At 43.4% G+C, this 6,288-nt stretch overlaps 1 pseudogene; it reads left to right on the top strand.

The window, feature by feature from the left end:
• The first annotated feature begins 530 nt into the window (after positions 1–530).
• LOC146187867 (uncharacterized) lies at positions 531–1,386 on the top strand (annotated as a pseudogene).
• Positions 1,387–6,288: the final 4,902 nt, after the last annotated feature.

The following is a 6,288-nucleotide window of genomic DNA, read 5'->3' on the forward strand; positions in this document are numbered from 1 at the left end:
GTCAAATCGGCAAACCTCTTCCTAAACATGCAACCATCACGAACTGAGAATTGTTAAGAAAATGCCGAAACAACAGAGTGTACACATCCATCATGGACATATGGATATGTACCAGAACATTAGAACAGGATATGCAAACTGCAACTGGCTCTAGTCCACAGGACTGCTCCAGGTGGGCCCGGTGACTGTGCCATGGCGCAGTTTCCTAACCGCTTTCCCTTCGCCATCTCATCAGCAGCCTGCTGATCCTCCCATGCTTGTGTGCCTTCGGGTGCCTAGTCAGGACGGGCGTCCACAGCATACGAAGATGGGCGGCCATATGCCACCCCGTTCCCGAATTCATCACATCGCCTTTTTCGTCAATCCTATCGCAAGAACGTGGGCTGCCTATTCTCGAGCCACCCTGGAAAGACGCATCACCATCAAGAGCAGCTATTCCGCCTTCTATTAAAGAAGAGCCATTGTCGACGCAGCTTTGTTGGCTCGGTGACTGTGCCATGGCGCAGTTTACTAACCGCTTTCCCTTCGCCATGCAGGTCAGTAAAACATACGCACTCTATGCTAAACAACCGAGCGATTATTTTCTAGTACAGTTCCCCAGCCCACAGTGTTGCGTCTTATTGCTTGTGAATGTGTTCATGTCGTCCGCCTGATACTAGCCGTATCCGGTGGCGTAAAAACAAATTCTGGCCCCTCAAACCTAGACACTGCCCTAACCGAATTGCAGAAACTAACCGCACGGCAAACGCAGCTTGTAGAAGAAGTAAAGGACCTCAAATCATAGCTTACAATCACAAATAAAACAATAAACGACCTTATCAAGCGCATGATCGACTTAGAGGCTCATTATCAAGCACTCATGTCGCTGCGCCAAGACCTAAAAACCCTGCAAACGACCTCAACTTAAACAGCTCTCAATGTTTTGGAGTTAGAGGCTCGTATTGATGATGCTGAAAACCGATGGCGCAGTAATATTCTGATCTTCTCTGGAATCCCTGTCACCACTACTGAGGCCTATGCTCAGTCTGAGGAACTGGTTATCGAGGTTTGTCGTGATAACCTACAAGCTGATATTAACCCCAGAGATATAGAACGCGCACATCGTTTCGCGAAACACTCAGAGGAACGAAATCGTCCCATATAATCGTAAAATTCATACAGTGGAACATGAAGGACGCTCTTTTAACAAAAGGCAGAATGCTCAAAGGAACAAAATATAGTATCGGCCAAGACTTTACTCGCCCAGTTCCGAATGCAAGAAAACACCTTTTGTCATTTGCTAAATCCAAATGAGTAGCTTATTCTCTCCGCTAAAAGACTTTGTGCAGTGGCACTAAACGTTACATTTTCGACGATACATCGCACCGCGTCACAGCAACAGAGTAGCAATCATCTCGTCACTTAACCAGAAAGAATGACCAAAGTACGACTTCCAGAAATGACCTTTCGTTTTCCGCTATCTTCACTAACCTACACAGTTATCTTCCAAAGCGAGAGCTCGTGTCTTATCTCATATCATCAACAAGCAGCAACTTACTCATGCTAACAGAAACGTGGCTACACAATGACGTTACTGATATCGAAGCTTGGCCGGACTTGCCTGGCCATGCTTCGCGGTCACAATGACGAAGGATCAAAGGGCGGTGATGTTCTTATAGCAGTTCATCAGCAAATTTTATGTTCTGTTATAAACGTGAAGTCTAAGCTCGAAATAATCTTGTTACTGTATCGCGCATCACCTTTAACAGTGCAACCTGGAGACTGCTACAGGCCTCCCAATTCCACTCCTGATTTTTATAATGAGCTCAATAACGACTTAATCTAGCTCACAACAAACTACCCAAATGCCTCCATTCTTTTTTTCGTAGATACTAACTTCCCAAACGCAGACTGGTGTAACCTTCCGTCTTTTTCAATAATCGGACCAGTCTAGAAAAGGAACTTCATTGATATCTGCCAGAGCTTTGGTTTTACACAATTAGTTTCAGAGCCAACAAGCGTTACGCCAGAATCAGAAAACTTCTGCATCTTATTCTGACACCGATTCGCTCTCATCCATTACATATCTTCAAGGAATTAGCGACCACAATGTCATTCATGCAACCTTCTCGTTTTATGTAACACAAAAGGTGACCCGAAAGACAACTCTTTACGAAAAAGGTAATTATGACAAATAAATCAAGACTTCCTACCTTCTTTCCCACGTTCGACGCTGCACATCACGATCAATCACTACAGGATAACTGGGCGATGTTTAAGAATAGGTTAACCAATTTGGTAATAAACATATACAAACTGTCAACGTCCGCCTCTGTAGCCAAAAACCATGGTTTACTAAATCCTTAAAAAGACTAGGAGATAAAAAAGCATCTATATCGGGGGGCTAGAAATAACGACAACGCATTTCGATGGCAAATCTATGGCGAAGCTGAAGATGAATATTCGACTGCGATCCGCTACGCAAAGTGTTCATTTTATGCTACTACACTACCACATTTGTTGCGTACTAACCCCAAACAGTTTTGGCAAGTAATTAACCCTCACGCAACATGCGCTATAACCTCATCAATGACTCACATGAAGTTATACCAATTTTGAATGAGCTGACGCCTTTAACTCAGCATTTGCTTGTCTTCACGAAAGAAATAGAAACGCCGTTTCTCTTCCTTTAGTCAATGTGGAATGCACCATGCCAAGCATTACGTTTTATGAAGACAGAATTTCATAATCCAGATGTCTAAACTATCCTTATTAATTTTCATTGATGGTATTAACTCTAAAATTCTAAGAAACATAATACACACGGTCGTTTCATACTTGTCATTGCTGTTCTCACTGTCGCTTTCTTCAGGAACCATGCCGGATGACTGGAAGGTGGGAAAGGTCGTTCCAGTCTACAAATCAGCAGCAGAAACTCATTACGTTATCGACCTATCTCATTAACAAGCGTCCCATGCAAAATAATGGAACATGTCATCTACTCCCAAATTATTTCCTTCTTAGACTGTAACGGCTTTCTTCACCCCTCACAGCATGATTACCGCAAAGGTTTTTCTTGCGAAACCCAGTTAGCTCTTTCAGCACATGACTTGCATACTAATTAACATGGATATAAATGTGGAAACTGATGCTATCTATCTGGATTTTGCAAAAGCCTTTGATAAAGTATCTCATCAGCGCTTGCTACTAAAACTTAACTGCTGAACCTGGACCCTAACGTTCTTACATGGATAAAGGAATGCTTGTCTATTCGTACACAAATGGTACTGGTCAACAATAATTTATCTAGCCCCTCCCAGAAACTTCCGGCGTGCCCCAAGGATCTGTCCTTGGACCCCTGTTGTTTTTTAATATACAATAATGGCTTACCTCAATACGCATGTTTGCAGAAGCCTGCGTCATTTACCGCAGTATTAATAAGCCATCTGACCAATCTGCTCTCCAAAACGATCTTTAATAGCATTTAAGAATGGTGCAACAATTCCCTAATAACCTTAAACACCAAAAAATGCAAGTGCATCTCCTTATCCTGCGTCGAGGCGGTTATTTCTTCCCTTACACAATTGTTAACACACGCATAGAACTGGGTTCGGTTTGGTAAAACTTTATTTCCCACAGTAGAGATCCTGATGGACACTTGGCTAGGCGCCAGGTGTAAAAGGCAGCTCCGACGTCTGCACAGAGAGCCTGAAGCTCTCCGCCGCCGCGCGGGCCTCCTAGACAGCCCGAAGCTGATCATGTAGTGAAGCACTTTTTAACACTTTGTCAAAATGTTCCTTGTTCTTGGCGTAGGCGAAGCTCGATGCACAACCACACAGCACATGATTTAAGTCTACACGGTCACTGCACACACGTTGTCCGTCGTAGTCTGGGTCGATGTGCTTCATGCGCCAGGGGTCTGGGCATGAGTTCGTTCAATTTTAATTTTAATTAGGTGTAACCATATCTGACGATTTGTCTTGGAGCACACATGTCACTAACATTATTTCTTCAGTTAACAAAAACCTTAGGTTTTCTTAAACGGAATCTGCGGAATGCACCGGCACATGTTAAGCTACTAGTATACAGGGTGTTCAAAATTACTTTACTGATTTTTAAACAAAAGGCAAAAGGCCGCACCTCATGCCGTTTTTGTACATTGGTTATGCGGCCAGGTGGACACAAATTGGGGCATAATTACCTCTGTGAACTCAGTAATTAACTAAATTTTTATAATTACCTTTAATTGGCAGAAGTTAGCGTATATATTTATATTGAGAACTTGGAGGCAAATGCTTTTTAGGGCTATTTCATTTTGTAGAATTTTATTAACGTGCCTGTGTCCTGAGATGCGCACGTCTAAAATTTCATCCCAGTTCGTCTGAATACGCATGCGAGACAGCGGCTCTCGGCGTGAAGCACTTCCCACGTGTGACGCAGCTGTGATGGCACTCTGCCTTGCACATCTGCCTGTCTTGCACTAGCGCTGCTATCGGGAATAAACACAACATATCATGGCCCATTTTATCTCATCCATGTTTATACGGCAGCACCAAGCCTAGTTGAAAGTCATCGCTCGCCAGACATGGCAGTAATTGAACTACAGTAATGAAATTACTATAATTTAATAACTTTTTCCGGTAATTTGTAATGTAATGGATTACGTTTTTGGGTTAGTAATTTAGTAATGTAATGAATTACTTTCTGGTAGTAATTTCGCAGCAAAAGTAATTAATTCCTTTCAATATTACTTTTACTAAAGTGCACCACTACTCCTTCAATACACAACAAAGTAGAGTGCCGCGAAAGCAGGAGCGACGTGCGGTAATCCGAAGCCAGCGTAACGAATCGGCAAAAGGAGATAGAATTGAGCAGAACAGTTCGTCTGAGACCTCGTGTGTAGCAGGGTCACTTAGTGACAACCATTTTCCGAGTAGCAGGATAAAGGCGTCAAGAGAATGCCGAAGGGAGAGATGGTGCGAGAAGACTGGAGTTGAAAACTAGTTGTGAGCGTGGTGCAGTGGTACTCCCTGTTGCGTCGGCTAGGGCGCGGTGGTGCCTGGTTACACACGTCACCACAGGGCGAGAGAGGATTGGAGAGAGGGAGGGGGAGATGACGTGAGCCACTGCGGCTTGAGCATTACTGAATAGTGAGCACGAGGTGCCGATGTCGATTCTTGGGATTGAGGAAATAATAAATAACCTAGCTTCTTCGGGCCCTTTAAATGGCAGAGTGAGTGCGAGTGAAAAACGTTTATTTTCTGATATGGCGATTACATGTTGAGGGACGGGGAGTGGAGACAGCACCGGGCCAGCAAGACGCTGCTGCGTTCGCCAGTCATTTCACGACCGTTCGACCATGCTTCTGCTTTTTTTGTTTTGTTTTTGCGGTTGCCTTGTTTTTGTAACGGCAAGTACTGTAGGAAAGAGGGGAGGAATAGCTCTCTGGATCCGAATTTGGCAGGAAGACGAAAGAATGTCTGTGCTTTGCGTCTGGAAAGCAAGTTGTTGTTTTGTTTACTAGCTTTACTTAGTTTTTGCATGGATGGAAACGAGAAAGTAATTTAAAAGTAATTGAATTACTCAGTACCAGTAATTGTAATGTAATTTAATCACTTTAGGGAGCGGTAATGAGTAATGTAATTTAATTATTTTATGAGATTTTCTGCAAAGTAATTAGTAATTTAATTTAGTTTCTTTTCAAAAGTAATTTTGCCATGTATGCCGCTCGCTCTAGTCTGCTATCGAAGTGATACATCGCGGAAAAATACAGCGTGTGTCCTATGTGTCTTCATTTTGTCCTCGTCCTTCTCTGCGCTGTATTTTTCCGTCATGAATAACCAACACGCCCAGACTGCTACGGTATTGATACATCGCTTTCGCGCGCCAGGAAAGAAACGCTGGCCGAGAACAAAAAGTGATCCGCGTCGCCGCTCGCTACACACTCTTGCAAGGCACTGCCATACGCAACAGCTCGTCCCACGTGGGAGGTGCTTCACGCCAAGAGCCGCCATCTCGCATGCGTAATTAGACGAACTGGGACAAAATTTTACACATGCGTATCTGAGGACACAGCCGCGTTACTAAAATTCTACAAAATGGAATAGCCCTAAAAAGCATTTGCCTCCAAGTTCTCAATATAAATATGCAGGCTAAATTCAGCCAATAAAAAGTTAATTATTGAATTTTTAAGTTAATTACTGACTTTACGGCGACGATTATTACCCCAATTTGTATCCGCCTGGCCCGCATTACCGATGTACGAAAACGGCATGAGCGTACGGCATTTTTCTTTTGTTCAAATAATCA

Source organism: Amblyomma maculatum, chromosome 5, assembly GCF_055883805.1.
Source record: "Amblyomma maculatum isolate TAMU_Amacu chromosome 5, ASM5588380v1, whole genome shotgun sequence".
NCBI classification, from domain to species: domain Eukaryota; kingdom Metazoa; phylum Arthropoda; class Arachnida; order Ixodida; family Ixodidae; genus Amblyomma; species Amblyomma maculatum.